A 20,458-nucleotide genomic window follows, 5' to 3' on the forward strand; every position below is an offset into this window, starting at 1 on the left:
CACTTACACAGCAAGCACTTTTTAGCCATTTGCCACCTTCTCACCTTGATCCAGTGTTTTCATATACAGAATGCATTCTGTCCTATTTTTTAGCCAATTCCAACCACTAGAGGCTCTAACTCATCCTTGCCCTAGAAAGGTACACAGTTGGCTCTCTGTGTTACATCACTGAATCACTCTCTACCAGGAAACTTCACTCTAGCTCTGACCCAGGTAGACATTATAGCTAATATTCTCCATTCTTCCTGGATCAGATAACTATGAGGGCCATTTCCCCTATGGTTTTCTCTCTTCTGAGTCTCCTTTCTAGGACTTCAGATTCCCTACATATTCAAATCCTGGTGTTGAAATAAAATAAATAAATAAATTTGCTTAATAATTTCTATTTCTATGTCAGTGGTAAAGTAACATCCATCCACACATTTATTGAGGACCAAAATAATGAGTATCAGCGTACTTCTGATACTTCAGAAGTATCAAAATACTTCTTATTTTGGAAGTAAGGTTCTTGGATGGCCTAGACCTGTGTAGTCCATACTGACCTCAAACTCACAGAGATTCACTGGTCTCTGCCTCTGGAGTAATGGTATGGACTAAAGGTGTGAGCCACCCTGCCAGGACAGACTCCAGTCTTGATGCATGATTACAAAAAATGGATATGCATGTCTAAATTCAAAGCCATATATGTTAGTACATATATTACATCTGCAACTAATAATGAACAGGTCAGTATTATATACAAACTTTAAGTGTAGGTAATTTAACTTTTGTAGTTCTTAAATGAGTTTTTAACTGTGTCATTTTATAAAAAAAAAAAAAAAAAAAAAGAGATGAAATAACTTGCCCAGAGATATCAGCTACTCAATAGAGGAGTCAATATTGGAAGTGTAGCAGACAGAATTCAAAGCCTGCATTACTGATTTAATTAGGATTTCTATTGCTGCAGCAGAATACCATGGCTAAAGAAGCTTGGAGAGGAAAGGGCTTACTTGGCTTATGCTTCCTCAGTACTGTTCATCATTGAAGGAAATCGGGATAGGAACTCAAAGCAGCGCAGGGACCTAGAGGCAGGAGCTGATCCAGAGGTGATGGAAGGGTGCTTCTTACTGTCTTGCTCTCAGTGACTTGCTCAGCCTGCTTTCTTATAGAACCCAGTACTACTAGCCCAGGGATGGCACCACCAACAATGGGCTTTGTCCTCCCCCATCAAACACCAATTAAGGAAATATCCTACAAACTTCTACAAACTTGCCTGTAGCCCAATCTTATGTCAGCATTTCCTCAACTGAAGATCCTTTCTCTCAGAAGACTTTAGCCTTGTATCAAGCTGAGATAAACCTAACCAGCGCAATGATCATCCAGTGGTGAGGGCCATGTGACTTCTTCAGGAGACAAAGGCCTGAGAATAGCATGAATGGCTCTCCTTGTGGCAAGACCCTGGAGATCCTCATTCACTTGGCAAGGACCTGTGGATAGTTCACTGCATGATTCTGGGAATGACTCCATTGTTTTCACTATGCTAGCCACACTGCTGGCCTGAATGAGTTAGAGCAGGTTGTGAAGTTTAATATTTAATATTACATATGTAGATGGAAATGTATCTGGTCCTGTCTTGCCCAGCTGTCCAGACAAATCTCTCCCACCCACAATCCCTTGGCCATTTATAATATAATTACTCAGAGGCTTATTTTAATTATGAACTGTGTGGTCTATGGCTTCAGCTTCTTGCTAGCTAGCTCTTTTGTCTTAAATTAACCCATTCCTATTAATCCATATGTTGATATGTGGCGTTGGTGTTACTGGTCTGCTGGCATCTTGTTGCTCTTTTGGAGGCAGCCGGCATCTCTTTTGACTCTGCCCTTCATCTTTATGTGTCTCTGCTTAGATTTCCAGCCTGGCTGTAAGCTTCCTTGCCATAGGCCAAAACAGATTTATTTATTATCCAATGGGAGCCACACATATTCACAGCATACAGAAAGATATCCCACAGCATCCAGTTATTAGCATAACTGTTGTGGAGAGAGTTATTTTAATCACAAGAGTTTTAAAGAAATGTTATTACATAGATGGTATTATGAGTTAATGGGAACATTCAAGGAACAAGGAATGAAGTAGAAAACAATTCCCTCATTTCTTCTGACTGTGCTAATACTGTAGAAGGTGAGAGAGATAGACATAAGCACAAGGAATAAACAGTGCCAATTATTAAGAGTGAGTCTCCAGGTTATATTTCCCAAAGGAATGGAAAAACTTAGTGTGTCCCCAGAAGGGATAGAGTAGCACAAAATGTAGAATGGATTGATCCTGCTTTGGCTGGTGAGGTGATCATGAGAACCCAGACTCTACCAGATGTAAATACTAAGTACAAGAGACAAAACTATCTCTTATCCTATATGATGCTGTAACCACATGTTCTGCCAACTGGGCACATTGTTCTACTTGTAGGTGTGCCTAGTCAGAAAAGTTCATTTGAGTTTGCAAACTGCTTATGCTTCTGACAGTATATGTGTGTGTGTATGTGTGTTTGTTTCTGAATATATATACATATATATACATACATACACACATATATATGTATATATACATACACACACATATATGTACACACACACACACACACACACACACACACACACACACACATATATATATATATATATATATATATATATATATATCAGAAATTAACTATGTGAAATGGAGAGTAATTCGGGAAGAGGCTCTTAATGACGACCTGTGAAAGGTTTATCTGAGCACAGAACTGATTGATGAGAAAGAAGGCCCTGGGAGGCTGTATAAGAGCATCTCAAAAAAAGGCTGTAAGAAGTGAAGGAGCTTAGCAATTTGGCATTTAGACCTGAAGCCACTCTGAGCAGTAACTTTGAACTGGGGAGGTTTAAGGAGATAGTTCTGAGAGGTAGACTAGATCACAAGGGAGTTGTAGGTCATGACAAGTGATCCATACGTTGTTGTAATTGAAATGAGATGCTATTCAGAGTTTTAAGAAATAGAAAGATGTAGCCAGGCGTGGTGGCGCACGCCTTTAATCCCAGCACTTGGGAGGCAGAGGCAGGCGGATCTTTGTGAGTTCGAGGCCAGCCTGGGCTACCAAGTGAGCTCCAGGAAAGGCGCAAAGCTACACAGAGAAACCCTGTCTCGAAAAAACCAAAAAAAAAAAAAAAAAAGAAAAAAAGAAATAGAAAGATGTGATTAGCTTTATGCAGAAATGGTAGAGACACTCCTCAAGTGGAGGCCATTGCGGTGACACAGCATGAGATGTAAATGCTTACAGAGGGTAAAGCATCAGCAGCAGAGCTGCTAACAAAGTCATGACAGCTGAAGAATGAATTGAGGGGTCATGGCTAGGGCATGAGAAGGTCCAGATGAGAAAAAGGACGAGGGAAAACCCATGAAAATAGAGAGGAAGGGACAATTACATTGTACAAAATAATAACTTTCATGATGGAATTTTTATAAACACACGTTGTTTACCTTGATAAAACAATGGAGCTTGGTTTCTATTAGATAAGACGGACAGATTTTGAGGATGATTTCTAGAATTTGGAGAATTTTTCTGTCTTGATGGTATAGCTATGAGAAAAGGTCAAATTTATGCATAGGAGCCACAATGAGATCATCATTTCTCATCTTCATTTTAATATTCTTCTATTCTCTCATTTTTAATAACATGTATCAATTTTATTCATTAATGGTGTCCGGTCTGAAAACACACTCATATAATGTACACTGATCAAGGCAGGGTAACTGGCATCAAAGTTCCTTTTGAAAGAAAATAGGTCTTTTTTTAAAGCAGAAAATTAAGGAGTATTTTTTTCTGACATGTAAATTCACTGAGAAGTTTACCAAAGGTATTTTAAATTTTATTCCATTTAGATAAATTTAAAACTTTTGTGACTATACGTTTTTAAACACAATTTCCTTCATGAAAGCGTGGAATGATTAAATGAATTGCAAAAATACATCAACCAAAAAACGGTATATAAAAATGAAATTAATCCTAGCCTCAAGTGTGCTGTAAGCCATGAAACATTGAAGACCAAATGACTTCAATTTCCTGAGAAGTGCATTAACGGATCATTAATACAGATGCTAGAGTACTTTAAAGCTACTCTTAAAAATGTAATGTTTTACATGTGCAAAATGGATTTAAATGTTTTTCTCCATTAACAAATCATCTGATTGCTTTAGTGTGTCTTAAAGGACAGAGTTTAGATCAATCAAAAAAATAGTCACAGAGCCATCATCACTGATAACTCTAATTTATCTATTTAAATAACCATTTCTAAGTTCTAATGACCAAAAATGAATATGACCAAATATCTCATCTGATAAGAACATGGTCTTCTTACAAACCTTCCTTTTCCCCCTTTCAAAATCCATTTCTTTCACTCTTCTCCTTCACTAGCTCTTTTTCTTTTGTTTTATCTTGGCTGTGTAAATGCATATATATATAAACATATATATATATATTTTATATATATATAAAATTTTCAGAACACTGGACCTTTCTTCTCAGATCCAGATAATCTACAGGATACAAATTTCACACACAATGTAATCCAAAATGATTTTTTTGCTTTGCCCTCCTCGTTGTCTTAAGAAATGATCCTGTCTTAAGAAATGATACCAAAATGTAATCATTCACACAAATGGTTAAAATCATCTAATTTTTCACTAAGCTTGATTAACTCTTATTCTAAGCTGTATTTTTCACCAATTCCCTTTGTTTCGATGGCTATTCGCCTGATTGAAGCCATTAACTTCAGTTATTATTCTATTTGTAATTATTCAATAATACGAAACATTGACAACTTGCTGAGAATGGTGGGAAGTAATGAAGCCTACACAGGCAAGCTAAAACAGTCCCTTTACTGCTACAATGGCTTAGCAAAACCAGAAATGACCTCTCTATTGTTGACAGCTGCATAGAAATCAATACTAAGAACTTCTATCTACAATTTTTTTCTGATTTCATTTTTATTACAGACGAATAAAATGTCTTTTTTATGTGTTTTGATATTCTTTGCTAATTTCATATATGTATACAAAGCATATAAATCATGTTTGCTTTGTCCTTTTGGAAGGGAAAGTCAGTTTTCTTCAGGAATGTGGTCCCATAATAGGTTGCCCCTACTCCAGTGGATTGCCCTACACCCATGTGCATATGGACTGTACTAATTAGACTCAATGTGTTAGAAGAAGAAGAGGAAGATGAAGAAGAAGAAGAGGAGGAGGAGGAGGAAGAGGAAGAAGGGGAGGAAGAAGAGAAAGAGGAAGAAGGAGAGGAGGAGGAAGGAGGAGGAGGAAGGAAGAAAGAGGAGGAGGAGGTAAAGGCATGAATTATGAGGGAATGTGGTGGTGGGGCATCTGTAATTCCTTAGAATCTTTTATGTGAATTATCATGTACTGAAAAGACACTAAGCTGTGAAACATCTGTAACTGCAACAATTCACTTTGTGCCTGACAGTTATGCAGACATATCATATTCAATTAAATGGTTGACATGTAGAGAGATTCTGCATCATCAGAACCAATATGTAAATTGGTAAAACTTCATGCTAACTAGTAGTTTCTTCATTACAAACCACTTAAAAATTTAGTAGTTTAATCATCAAAGAAGCTTCCTCCTGCCACAGATGGGAACAAATGCAGAGACCCACATCCAGACATTAAGGAGACAGATGGCGGGAGTGGAGCTTGGGACACTCAGGTCTAAATGGGATGTCTCCATCAAATCTCTCCCCTCAGAGCTCAGGGAACCCTGCTGAAGAGAGAGCAGAAAAAATCGAAGAGTCAGAGAGTATGGAGGACACCAGAAGAACAAGGCTCTCTAGTTCAACCGAGAGCAGAACTCACGAGAGCTCACAGGAACCGAGCACAGGGCCTGCGCAGGTCTGCACTAGATCCTCTGTGTATATACTAGGGCTTTCAGTTTTGTGTTTTTATGGGTCCCCCAGTGAATGAGTGGGTCCCTGATTCATGTGCTTGCTCTTGGGCTCTTTTTTCTGTTGGGTTGTCTTGTCCCACTTCAATGCAACAGTCTTCGCTTTATCTTATATTTTGTATTGTTACCTTTTAGAAGCCTGTTTTTTTTTGTTTTTTTTTTTTTAATGAGAGACAGAAAGAGTGAATCTAAATGGAAGAAGAGGTGGCAAGGAACTGAGAAGAGTAGACGGTGGGGTGTGGTGGTAATCTAATTGTACTGAAATATTATTTTGATTGTATGTTAATAAATAAAGTTGTCCGGGGGTCAGAGCTATTAGAGCCATAGCAAGAGTGTGGCGGTAGTGGCACACACCTTTAATCCCATAGATATCTGTGTGTTCAGGGATATAGCCAGCATTGGAGACATATGCCTTTAAGACCTAGGGGGCTGTACATTCAGACAGTGACAAGGCAGTCATGTGTTTGGGTTTACAACCAATGAGAAGGCAGAACAACATACTATAAAAAAAAAAAAAAAAAACGAACAGACAGGAAGTAGCTCTCTTTCTCGAAGCTGGGACAGCAGGAGGAAGGGTGAGATTTTAGCTCTGAGCTCTGACCTCTCGGCTTTCTCCTTTACATTGTTTCTGTGTTTCTTATTTAATAAGACGGTTAGTTACATCAATAGTGGGGTGTGTATAATTATGACTTACTGTTTGAGAAAAGGACCTATTTTCAATAAAAGGGGAAATTTCGGTGGCTTAAAATTGCAAACATTCCTTTCAAGCACACATCAGCAATTTGGAAAAGAAGATGCAGGGATGACATTTTTCTGTTCCATGATGTCTATGGCCTCAACAGAGACAAACTGGAGACTTGAAAAACATGGCATCTATTTCTCTGTCTTTTTGCTGTCATAATGTCTCTCCACGGGAGACTTTCAACATGGGCTCTTTCATCCTCACAATCTCAAGATTGGTAGTAGTCTTGTTAAATGGCAGTTGGATGCCCAAGAAAGTATTCCAAGTAACCAAGGCAAACAGCAAATAACTCCCTAGTGTGTCTTAAAGATATGGCTGCATTACTTCCACTGCACTTTATTATTATCTACGTCACTAAGGACAGCACAGATTCAATGGAAAGGTGTCATAATCCACTTGATGAGAGATTGTTGAAGGAGGTAACGAGATTTAATCCACCTTAAAATGCATAGTGCTTATTTCTGGAGATTTCTAGTCTAAGAGTCAGGTCCCAGTTCCCATTCATTACTCTACATCTCTAAAAATACCACCTATAATTGTGCTAAATTCTGGTGATATGAAGGTACCTATTTGAAAATTCTATGTAATGTTTGTTTATATATTCCCAGTGTATTTCTTAGCTGCCATTGAACCAAAGGGAGGAAAGTCACATTTCTTTTTTATTTCCCAATAGACAAATCGGTGGAATACCTCCCTAAGAATTGTTGGCCCCAAAGACTCTCAAAATAATGCACATAGACAGGGGACTCAGTAATCTCTGCCTTTTTCTTGACATACAGACTAATAATAAACAAGTGTATGTTCTGAAACAACACGTAAGTCATACAATGATCCTCTCAGGAATAGACACATTTCAATATCACTATATGAGTTTATTAACTGATTTAATTCTAATAGATAAATGTACCAAAAATCCTCACAAATACCATGTCAGAATTATATAACTCTCAGTTACTGGAAAAAGACAGATAGTTTACCTGACAAGTCAAACCAGTAACGATTATGCACCTTCTCTTGATGTATTATGATCATATGTTTTTCTCTCTAAATTATCTGTTCTCAGAAGAAAGATGGGAGAGGTCCCATCCAACCACCCATTCACTACTTAGACAGTAGAGAGGCTCCTCTGGCTCTCCTCTTCCTCAAGTAGCGAAAGTATCCAATGCTGACAAACAATATTCTGCCCCAGGGGTTCCTAAATCATTGTTTTCTACAGCCATGGAAGCTGACATTTTCCTTCTGCAGTATTTTGAGCTGTCCTCACTGCTCCTGTGTGACCTCAGGAAATTAACTTATCCCCTTGGTGCTAGGTTTTCCGCCATCAAAACAGTGATAATTTTGAACCATATGACCCTAAAACACACCTTCTAACACTACTGAAATAATGACAACCAAGAGACCTAAAAATTGCTGCATCGTCAATATGGCCATAGCAGAAATTCTGAAAGAGGCCTGTAAAGGAAGGCTGTTTGATGCTACCTGATTATGCCAAAAATAAAAATAAAAATCTGCTACCATCGTTCATTAAAAACGTAAAGTCTCTGTTATCTGAAGAGTCCCTTTGCAAGAAATTTCCAATGCATTTTTGACGGTTATTTTCCTCATGTTCCTAGAGCTGCTTTAAAATTCAGTGTTTATTTCTCATGTTCTTTATTCAGGACGTGACAACTCCCTTCCTTAGGAGCAAAAATAAATAAAAATTTTATATTTGTCCCAGAGAAATAAGCACATTGGGAAAAGATTGTCCTGGGGTAACTTGCTTTTAAATAAATGAAGACTGATGTGAGGTATTGAACAACAAATCAGAGGTAGAAAACTAACCAGATTTATACAAATAATTATGTACATGAAAGCATAACACGAGGGAAAGAAATAGAAACAAAGTATGAAGAAGTAACCACTAAAGGTTATTTTTCTTTCTTTGTGTTTTACAGCACTTGGGTCATCCAGCTTGGGGCCCCCTGCATGCTCTGCAAGTGCTCTACAGCTGAGCTACAGCTCCAACATTTATGGAAAAATTTTAAAGGCAAATTAAATTACAAGAAAATCACTTCTGTTAAGACACAAAGTTCAATTTGTTGGCATATGTGCACATGTTCATTTTCTAGACTGTTTGAATCCTGCAGTTCTTAGAATGGATACTGTTAATGTTCCAGGTCCAACCTTCATTTCCTGCCAGCACCCAGCTTTCTTTCAGAGAACTTCCTGCTGACCCAGTGTATGCTGATCAGTTTTATGACAACTCGACACATACTAGAGTCATTTAGGAAGAAGGAATTTCAACTGATAAAATGTTCCCACCAGATTAGTCTATGGGCAAGCCTGTGGTACATTTTCTTGATTGATGCGTGATGTGGGAGGGCTCACATCACTATGGGTGGTGCCACTCCTGGACTGGTGGTCCTGGGTGCTGTAACCAGGCAGGCTGAGCAAGCTATGAGAGCATGCCAGTAATCAGTACCCCTCTATGGCTTCTGCATCAGTTCCTGCCTTGAGTTCCTTCCCTGACTTCCTTCAGTAATGGACTATGACGTGGATGTGGAAGTGAAATAAACCATTTCCTCCTCAGGTTGCTAATGGTTCTGGCATTTTATCACAGCAATAGAAACCCTACTGTATAAGAGCCATGTGGCTTAAGTCATAACGGTTTCTCCTGCAACACTTCTAGAAGGTTCAGAACCTTGTCACCAAAAAGTGTTGTTCATTGGCTATTAAAACTGATGATTTCTGTCTGAATTAGAGGAAAAACAAACAAACATTGTTTCAATGGATCTCAGTCAACACAGGCTTAAACTAAAGTGTGCAGGTAGGCATATACAGTAGCTTATTAGATAAAGCCCACATCGTAGAGTCTTCCAGGTCCCCTCACAATTTTTTGACCCTGACCAAAAGAGACAGGGTATATTGACTACCCTCTGACCACACCAGCTGTTTTCTTTCCTGTCAGGCTCGAACCCAACTATTGAACACTGCCAGACACTTAGCTGCTTCCCAAAGCGCTAATAGAAACTACCTTATGCCAAATTTCTTAAACTCATTTCATGTAAACTCCAGACATTTACTCCTTTGTGGAACACACAACCCTCTGTCGCTGTTGTTGAACATTTTTCTGTAGTAAATGCAGTGGGCTGATTACCCTGGGATAAAGTGCTGTCCTCTCTGGAATCTCAACTGGCTCCATCTCAGGATTGGTTGGCATATTCTTTGTGGGTATTCCCCAGCCCTTGACTTTGGGGGCCACTCTAAGACCTGGCACCCATTAATATTCATTATTAAATCACTTTTATCTTACTTTAACTGTGTGTGTGTGTGTGTGTGTGTGTGTGTGTGTACAGGGCATGCATACTGGTATGTGCACATTAAAAAACCAGAGGTCAGCATCAGATATCTTTCTTGACAGTACTTCACCTTCTTATTTTTTAGACAGAATTTCTCACTGAACCTGGAGCTAGAAATTTTGGTTACACTGCTGGCCAGGGTGCAGCTCGGTTTACTTCTCTTTATCTCTTTAATGCTGTAGTTTCAGCAACTTTGCCTGGATTGCAGGAAATCCAAATTCATGTCCTCATGTTTGCATAATAGACATCTTATTCACTGACCCATCCCCATAGCTCCTGACATATTTCTATAGAAAACATATAAAAAGTCTTAATAAAGTAGACACTCCATCCTACCAAAAATACACATACTCAACTATGTTTATCTTGGCTTTATTCATAACAGCCAAAAACTGGAAACAGCCTAAATGCTCCTCAATTTAAGAATGGATAAAAAAAAATGAAAATGTGGCACATTTACACAGTGGAGTATTACTAAGCTGTTAAAAATGACATCATGAACTTTGGATACAACTAGAAAAAAAATATCATCCTTAATGGGGTAATCCAGGCCCAGGAAGATAAATATGGTATGTATTCACTTAGAGGTGGATACTAGCTGTTAAGTAATTATAATCAAGCTGCAATCCACACACCCAGAAAAGTTAGGTAAAGAGGAGACACATGGACTCTAGAGGAGACACATGGACCTCTCTGGAAAGGACAAATAGAATAAATTTTATGGGAGGGCTGGTGACAGGTGGGGATGGGAGCAGGAGGGATAAAGTTGGGGAATTGATGGAAAGTGTGCAGGGAGAGATGGCTGAAATTGTGGAGCATTCGGGGTATCACTGTTCGGGCAGGCTTTAAGATCTTATATGCTCAAGCTATGCTGAGCTTGGTACATAGGCTCCTTCTGCTGCCCGTGGATCAAGATGTAAAACTCTCAGCTCCTTTTCCAGCACAATGTCTGCCTGCATGCATGCCACCACGCTTCTTGCCATGACAAAAATGGACTAAACCTCTGAAACTGTGAACCAATTTCAATTAATTTTTTTCCTTTATAAAAGTTACCAGGGTCATGGTATCTCTTCATAGCAAAAGAACCCTAAGATAGTGTGTGTGTGTGTGTGTGTGTGTGTGTGTGTGTAAATTTAGTGCAGTGGAAACTTCCTGGAATCTTTGAGGGTGACCATAGTGAGAAGTCTGAGTAATGGAGAATATGGAGTCTGAACTGCCCATCATTTATAGCCAGTCAAGGCTTCCAGTGGTGGGACTGGGTTGCAATCGGTTGAGTTGTTGGCCAAGGGAGTCCCATGGAGATGACTAAACAACCCAGGCTATGCTATGATCAAAGGTTGTTCTCATAAAACTGACAGTAAGGCTTCATTGATAAGGAAAATATTCACATAGCCCAGTTACTGCAGAGAGGTTGAGCTGGTGCCTGCATGGAACCTTCACCCCCTACATTTTAGTCTCTTTGGCATAAGAATGTACTCTGCAGGCTATAGAAACAGAAACTTGGACACCAACCCAGCCACAAAACCCTCCATATACAATCTGTCCTGCCTGCCGGATGTGCTGGGGTGATGGGGGCATAGAACTTGTGGGAGTGGCCAACCAGTGTTTGGTTTAATTTGAGGTCCATACCACAAAAGGGAGCTCATGCCCTACCCTGTTTGGATGGCCAGAAATCAGGGCCTGGATAGCCAAGAGACATAGGGTAGATCCAAACATGACTAGCAAAAAAAATCAATGAAATAATTCTTCATGATATTCTGTTGTACTCTTTGATTGGTTCCACATTCATTAATTGTAGCGGTAACGCCCGCGTTACCAATACCCGTTCACCATGTCCGAGCGAAGGGCTGCGGATTAAAAAATAGAGACAAAAGACAGCGGGTCATCCGTACAATTGGATGTCGAATGCCATTTATTGAAAGAGGGAAGAAACCTTAAATACGTACAGGCTTACAGCACAAATGGAGGAACCCCAGGAGGGCAGAAGTTCGCTGTCAGTGGTCTACATTCCAGACTCAATGTTCTACATTCTAGCATCTAAGTAGTTAACGCCCAAAATGCAGGATACACAACAAGGAACTTCCCTTAAGCATTCAGAAGGGTGGATACCGGCAGGGAATCTGAATAGGGAGGACACAAGGAACTTCCCTTAAGCATTCAGAAGGGTGGATACCGGTAGGGAATCTGAATAGGGAGGACATCTGATCAAGGTCAAGCAAGCAAGGCTGCAGCCACTCCCAGTCGGGGGCCGAGGGCCAGGGCCCATGGCGCCCACAGTTCCCCCCTTTTTATTAAATGAGCTTCTGACTTAGGTTGCGTGGGACCAGCAGACCACCTTACCCGTCATAGAGACACTTGCCCAGGCCACACAAGTGCTCTGTCTTAGGTTGGTGGCAGCCCCCCAAGCATTACCCATCTCTGAATACTCATTATCATACAGACTCAACCATGTGAGCTGTAGAGTGACTGCTGCCAAAGATCTCAAAGTGGCACTGGGCTTGCAATCTGTGCGACACAGAAAAGACCAACAGAAGTCCTAACCCACCCATAGCCAGGAGGCTAAAGGCAATTGAACCATTCCCTTACTGTAAATTGGAGTCCTTGTAAGGTGGTATCCCATAAGCAAATGGAACTTGAGTTTTAATAATTTTACAACTTACAAAGCCAATTATAATGTATAAAAGTGGAATTAAATTTGTCATGCCCAATAAGAAGAAAGATTAACTAACTGTGGTAGCTACTTTTGCTGCCAGGGTCTCCATTGTGCTAGCTGTAGTAACCAATTATGAAATAGCAATCCCAGAAACAATAGCAGCAGTGGCCACCACTGCTATAACAGTAACAACGGCAACAGCGATGTCAGAGTCTCTTCTGGAGCGTGTGAGCATCATCTGTGTCTAGCTGTCACGGTCCACTGGCATGGACACGGCTCCAGGAACACGAACCACCAAGGCCCATTTTTCTTGATCCAGCACTACTTAGGCTGGCAGGTCTGCAAGAGAACAACTGAGAAACAAAGAAAACAGAAAACAAAAACAGCAAACAAGGAGCAGAACTAATGGCCTCAATAATGGCCACATTCAGGCTCACAAATTTTGAGGTATCTTCAAAAAGGCTAGATGAATTTCAGGAGGCAAATAAATGTTGCACAGAGCCATTCCTGAAAAGTAGGTACTACACCAGCTTGAGGGGGGTCGCAAAATGCGAAAAAGGCTTAGCTGGCATGCTACTGTTTACAACTGAAGTTCATTGACCTTCAGAGTTATCCTTAATCTCCAAGGTGTGGTACATTCTCAATGTTTTTTGAAAAAAGTTACCATACATTACCTTCTGAGGAATCCAACCACATGGCTACAGTTCCTAGGCTTAGAATAATGTTTGCCAAGGCTGGCCGTATTGGGCTCTCAATCCCCGTTGGCATCAGAAGGGGAGAGTTTTTTACGAAGGCCCAATAGGTCTCTGCCATGTTGGGATTCAGCAGCAGCCACAGGGCGCACACAGCGTTCAGGAATCCACAGAGGAATTTCATTGTCCTGCGGAAAGACACAAACAGATCCCCGGGCCCACACCAACACCGGATTGGGTCCCCTCCAAGTGCCAGTAGAAAGATCTTTCCATTGCACCAGAGGATGATTTGCAACAGGAGCCCTCCAGTGCTTATCTGCAGCAGATACTCCAGCAGAATCCACCGATAAAAAATTTAAAATATATAAAACAAGGGAAAGAATAGAATGTGGAGAGGAAAGATGAGCCCCTAACTCCCCCTTTTTTACTTTAGCAATATAAGTTTTTAAGGTACAATGGCAGCGTTCTACTATAGCCTGCCCTTGAGGATTATAAGGAATAGTGAAGAAACAATCCCTCAAGTCAACCACAATTAAGTGCCAATGCTTAGGAATTGCCACAGGGGCAGGCAAGCCAGGCTGTGTTGCTCCCATGAGAAGCATGGTTTTATTTACAGCTCTAAGATCCTGTAACAGCCTCCATTTTTTCCTTAGCAAGGGGCCACTGCTCCACCCATACAGGGTCATCACTCTTCCAAGTGACTTTTATCAGTTGTATAATCGAAGACTGCTGTGCAGTGACCTCTATGGAAAAGACCCTAATCCTCTAGTATCCCCAGGACCTCTAGTGACAGTTTTTGTCTGCCGCAGAGAGAGGGTCTCCTTGTAACATTTTCCCTAAGCCTTTGTCTGGGCAGTAGCCCTGACTCTCAGCATCTGTTGTACAGTCTGTGTAGTAAGTACAGCTCCCATACCATCCAACACATCCCATCCCCACAAGTTCACTGGAATGTCAGGTAGCACAAAGGGTTGAAAAGTTCCTGCATGACCTTTTTTATCCTTCCAATTTAAAAGTAGCCTGTTCTGTAATGGCGTCTGAGCTGTGCTGATACCTTGTAGGTTAGAGGTAGAATTTTTAAGGGGCCAATTGGGATCTCAGGATTCTTGTGAAATTATAGATATATCCAGTACCAGAATCCAATAATCTTTTAATCTCAATCCCATATAATTTTATTTTTAATTTAGGCTGTTTATCATTGATAACTGTTTGTCAAAACACCTTTTTTCCTGTACTTCCAAAGCCTCCAGTTCTATATATCGGTGCCATTTTGAATTTAAAATATGAAAGCAATAATAATTGAGTAATTCTATCACCAGCTTTTGTTTCCATGGTCCTTTTTTACATATGTCAATTATAAAAGCATTAAATACAATCTCTATAGGATTTGAAAAGGTAAACTTTAGGTAATACTCCTGAGTATTTTTATAAGATCTTAAAAAGAGGATCCTTTCTTATAAATTTCAAGTAACACATTAGCACAAATAGCCAATTATTAACAATGTGGACCAAACAATTTACCTGTATTTTATTTACTGTAAAAATAATTTTGTAACCTCTTTATCAGTAAGAGATTATTATTTATGGGTTTATCTTAGCAACATTATTTAGTAGGCTAATAACCCAATTCATTTTAGGTGTTATATTTTTTTTTTTATAGAATTAAACCAAAAATTTCTAGAAAGCAACTTAAATTGCAGAGCCAAATTTTCAGTAATGATCAACAGACAAGACCATATCTAATATATAGTTCAAAATTATTTTCTTCCTTTAGTTTATCTACTATGAAAATCCAAACATTTATCAAGACAATCAAAAGAACAGAACATCCTTTATTCAAACAGTATTGACTTAGCATTTAATGTCCTGACCGAAACCATTTTTCACCAGAAGTTAGGCCCGGTTTAAACTTGTAGTGTTAGTCCCTTCCCGGCCTCTGCTCACTTGGCGAGAGCTGAGGCTGTAGCTTAGCTTTGCTCTGTCCATTGCTCGGGCTCTATTGTCAGCACCTGCCTGGGCCGCACTCCATCACGGCTCTGCCTCCCACCAGCGCGTACTTGTCCGCCTGCTGCTCCGGGCTATCTCGTGCACGCCTTTGTCTGCCACAGCCATTGGGCGCGCCCCGCACACACAAACTCACATTTAAATTTTCTACTCCCATGAAGGGACTACCTAACAATGAGTTATTCCCACCATAAGGGAAAAACAGAAAAACATTTCCCACGAAGGGATCCTAAATATTGAATTATTCCCACTCTGAGGGAAAAATAAAAAACATTTGAGCCAAAATTATGCAAACAGACAGCAAAACTTTAAGCTCTGGGCTCGCTTGCTGTTCAGCCAGCAGCAATGAGGCCTACCTGCCTCTTTGAAATTCAGATGCTGCCGCTCTGCACTGGCGGGAAGAAAGAGCTCAGAGTTTCAGCTATCCTGAAAACTCTACAACTGGAAAAAGTCTTTTCTTCCTCCATTACCATTGGGAAGAGGCTTCTCTCTTTCCTTCATCCTTCCTCTACAAGGCCCCAATCTTTAGGCCTAGTTTTAAAATTTTTTTCCCCTTTTTACCGGGAAAATCCTTTTTTCTTGATTAAAACTTTTTTTCCCTTTTCTTACGGGAAATTTCCTTTCCTTCCCTCTTCTCTATTGGGAAGATTTCCTTTTTCATTTAAAATCTTTAGCTGTCTTGCCCTTACTTAACTTTGGTGCCTTCCTGCTTCAACAGTCCAATTAACTGACTGTGAGCTAATTGCACCCATTTCAATCCACTCTCACCTGTAAAATGCCGGCCGGCCTTCCAAGAGTGTCCGTCAGCTGGTCCTTCTTTCTCAGACCTCGGTAGGAACCTCCATTTGTAGCGGTAACGCCCGCGTTACCAATACCCGTTCACCATGTCCGAGCGAAGGGCTGCGGATTAAAAAATAGAGACAAAAGACAGCGGGTCATCCGTACAATTGGATGTCGAATGCCGTTTATTGAAAGAGGGAAGAAACCTTAAATACGTACAGGCTTACAGCACAAATGGAGGGACCCCAGGAGGGCAGAAGTTCGCTGTCAGTGGTCCACATTCCAGACTCAATGTTCTACATTCTAGCATCTAAGTAGTTAACGCCCAAAATGCAGGATACACAACAAGGAACTTCCCTTAAGCATTCAGAAGGGTGGATACCGGCAGGGAATCTGAATAGGGAGGACACAAGGAACTTCCCTTAAGCATTCAGAAGGGTGGATACCGGTAGGGAATCTGAATAGGGAGGACATCTGATCAAGGTCAAGCAAGCAAGGCTGCAGCCACTCCCAGTCGGGGGCTGGGGGCCAGGGCCCATGGCGCCCACAATTAATCATCAGAGAGGCTTCCTCTGGCACCTGGTAGGGATGGATGCAGAGACCCCACATTCAGACATTATTCATTCAGAGAGAGAGAGTCTACATTGTAGGTCTCCATTGGGTCCCTTACCTTGGAGATCAGGGGACCCCATGGAACAAGGGGAGGAAAGACTACAGTAGTCAGAGGAATAGAAGACACCAGGAGAACATGGCTCTCTGAGTCACCCATGTAAGCAGGCTCACATGGGCTCACAGAGATTGAAGCAGCAATCATGGGGGCTGAAGGGCTCTGAACTAGGTCCTCTGTGTACATGTTATCACTATTAGCTTCGTGTTCTTTTGGGACTCTTAACAGTGGGAGTGGGTATATCTCTATTTTGCCTGCGTGGGGACTCTTTTTCTCCTATTGGGTTGCTTTGTCCAGCCTTAATATAAGGGCTTTTTGCCTTGTCTTATTTTATATAGTTTTCTCCAGCTTTTTTTTTTTTTTTAAAGGCCTGATCTTTTTCCGAAGAGGAAATGGAGGGGAAGTGGATCTGGGGGAGAAGGGAGTGGCAAGGGTTGAGGGAAAAGAAAATGTGGTTGGGATGTATAGTATGAGAGAAAAATCTATTTTCAATGAAAAAAAGTGGCATTCTTGTATGAAATACCAATGTTTCCTGGCATTAATTCATGAGCTCATAGCTTATGTCTTTGTGTTCATGAAGAAATGTGCCCTTAAGCTAAGTATGTTACCTAACAGTTTATAACCTCAGTAGTTGGAAGGCTAGGGCAAGAAGATTGCCAAGTCTTTAAAGCCAGAAAAGTTACAGTGTGACCACCCCATCTCAACAGCTATCAACAATAACAACAAAAAAGAAATGTATTCCTCAACAAATGAGCAGCCAAGGAGTACAGGTACTGCTCTCTAGGCACTGCCTTGGCTTTGTGGAGCTTTTATGGTCCGTGGGGCAAAGAAATAGCACATGGATGTCACTTCATTTGTACAGATCAAAGACTTTAATCTGGGATGCCAGGCAGTAGAAGAAGATGAAGAAGGAGGAGAAGGAGACGAAGAAGAAGAAGAAGAAGAAGAAGAAGAAGAAGAAGAAGAAGAAGAAGAAGAAGAGAGAAAGAAAGAAAGAAGGAAAGAAAGAAGAAAGAGAAAAAAGTCAATTGATTCATAAATAAGGAGCCAAAGGTATCTCAGTCAGTGAAGCACTTGGTTTGCAAACACAATGACCTGAGTTCAAGACCCCAAACCCATATATACATGCATGGTATGGAGATGGCCACTTGTAATCCCAGCACTGGGAAGGTAGAGAGAGGCAGATCATGGGAATTCCTGGCCAATCAATCTAAGCCATCTGGTGAGCTCTAGTTCAGTGAGAGACTATTTTTCAAAATAAGTTGATGTTGTTCCTGAAGATGATACCTGAGGTCTTACAAGTCATGGACCGAGTGTTTAAAACCCAAATATTGTCTCCACAAGCACATGAACATTGCGTGCACATGCATAAAAATTAATTTAATGTAATAAAGAAAATGGTTAGTTTCCTTCCTTCCAGTTGCTTCTGCACAGCCTATTTTCATGCTAGTTTCCCTCTTTTCAAAGCACTATTTATAACACAAAAGTCCTTATATGCCCTCAATTTACATTCAAATTTTGATGAAAAAGTTTTAAAATATTTATAGAATAATTTTAAATTTTAAAACAGTAATTTTCAGCTGTAGTTTATATGTAGACACATGATGGCAACATTTTAGCTGCATAACCACAATGCTAGGTACTTTCAGCATTGCATAGATATTCCATAATATTGTGTACATCACTGTAAATAATGATTGCAAACATAATTTCATTGCATGACTATAGCTAAAAATGTTCAAGGATGTCAATAATATTGATACAGAATTTAGACTTGGTGAAGGTATTATGATGTTCCTAACATTCCATTCATTGCCAGCTGAATTGTATCTCTCTAACTAAGATTCATAAGTTGAAACCCAAATATACAGTACCTCAGAATGTGATTCTATCTGAAGATGCAGTGTGTCTGTGTCTGTGTCTGTCTTTGTGTCTGTGTGTGTCTGCGTGACTGTTAATATTTATTGTCAAGTTGATTGGGTTTGGAATCATCTAGAAAACACATACTTGGGCATGTCTGTGAGGACGTTTATAAAAAGATTTGAATGATAAATGAAGAGAAACTCTGAATCCCATGGAATGGGGTCCCAGAATAAAATAAAAGGCATAAAAAGAGGAAGACAGCTAAGTATCAGGATTCATCTTTTATTTCCTGGCTTTGGACAAAATGTGCCAAATTGTCTCCTGTTCTTGATGCTGTCTTCCAGCCCATGTATCCTTTAAAGCCACAGCAATAAAAGTAACTAATACAAAAAATGGTACCCAAAACTGGGTTTCTGCTGTCATAAAGCTGACCACATGGCTCTTAAGCCTTTAAAATTGATTTGTAGGAGGAATGGAGAAAAGTTTTGTGCCAAAAGCAAGAAAAGCCCTGGGATATTGTAATCAGTCCCTATTGGGCCATTCTGATGTGGATGTGAATACCTAGAATTTTGACAGAATGACAATAAAGACTGTGTTCACAAAGTTTCAGAAGGAAATAAGGACTCCACGCAGAAGTAGGCTAAAGGCTTAATCTTAATGTAATGGACTAAATTGTTTGGCAGAAGAAATATCAAGACAGCATAATGTAATAGGTTATAATATTATAATGTTAAAAGTTATAAGTAATAAAGTTACTATTGCTATGATGAATCACTATGAACAAAACAAGTTGGAGAGGAATGGGTTTATTTGGTTACACTTCCACATTGTAGTCTATCATCTAGAAAAGTCATGGGAAAAACTCAAACAGGGAAGGAACCTAGAGGAAGGAGCTGATGCAGAGACCATGGAGGAATGCTCTTTACTGGGTTGATTAGAACTGAGGACCATCAGCCCAGGGTTGTCATTACTCACAATGGGCTGGGCCTTCCCCCATCAATCACTAATAAGAAAATTCCCTATAGGCCTTCCTACAGCCAGATTGTTGTGGAATAATCTTTTTGTACACTGTGAAGATGTCTTTGACAAGAGGCCTTCTGATTGGATTAATAAAGAGCTAAATGGCCAATACTTAGTCAGGATGTATAGGTGGGACTTCCAGGCACAAAGAGGACTCTGGGAAGAAGAGAGGCAGAGAAGCTAGCCAGACATAGAATGAGTTGGACACACAGAATGAGGTAGAGTTAAAAGCCACATGGTAGAGCATAGATTAATAAAAAAAAATGGGTTAATTTAAGCTATAAGAGCTAGTAAGTAACAAGTCTAAGCTACAGGCAAAGTTTTCAAAATTAACATTAGTCTCTGTGTCTTCATTTGTGAGCTGGCTGGTAGGACAGAGAGAGACTCTTTACCCCAGATCTCATGGAGGCATTTTCTCAACTGAGATTTGCTCTTCAGATACCTTGCGTCAAATTGACATAAAACTGTACAGCATAAATGGTCAGTACTTACTCTTCTTAGTCTGATTTATAATGAGAAACTAGAGACATATGAAAAATGCAACTTGGTGAGGAAAGTAGCATAAGCTAGTTCATGAGGAGAGAGTAGCTATACTTGTTAAGATATTAGTACCATCAAAGTAAAACTTCTCAGTCTCCAGTAGGACAAAGGAAAAGTAGCCTGAGGCCAACATACTACTAACCAGCACCTCCAACTCATGAAAATGAAAATTCTTTCAAAGGAGAGAACCTAAACTA

The sequence above is a fragment of the Peromyscus leucopus genome, chromosome 10 (assembly GCF_004664715.2).
Source record: "Peromyscus leucopus breed LL Stock chromosome 10, UCI_PerLeu_2.1, whole genome shotgun sequence".
In the NCBI taxonomy this organism is placed as follows: Eukaryota; Metazoa; Chordata; class Mammalia; order Rodentia; family Cricetidae; genus Peromyscus; species Peromyscus leucopus.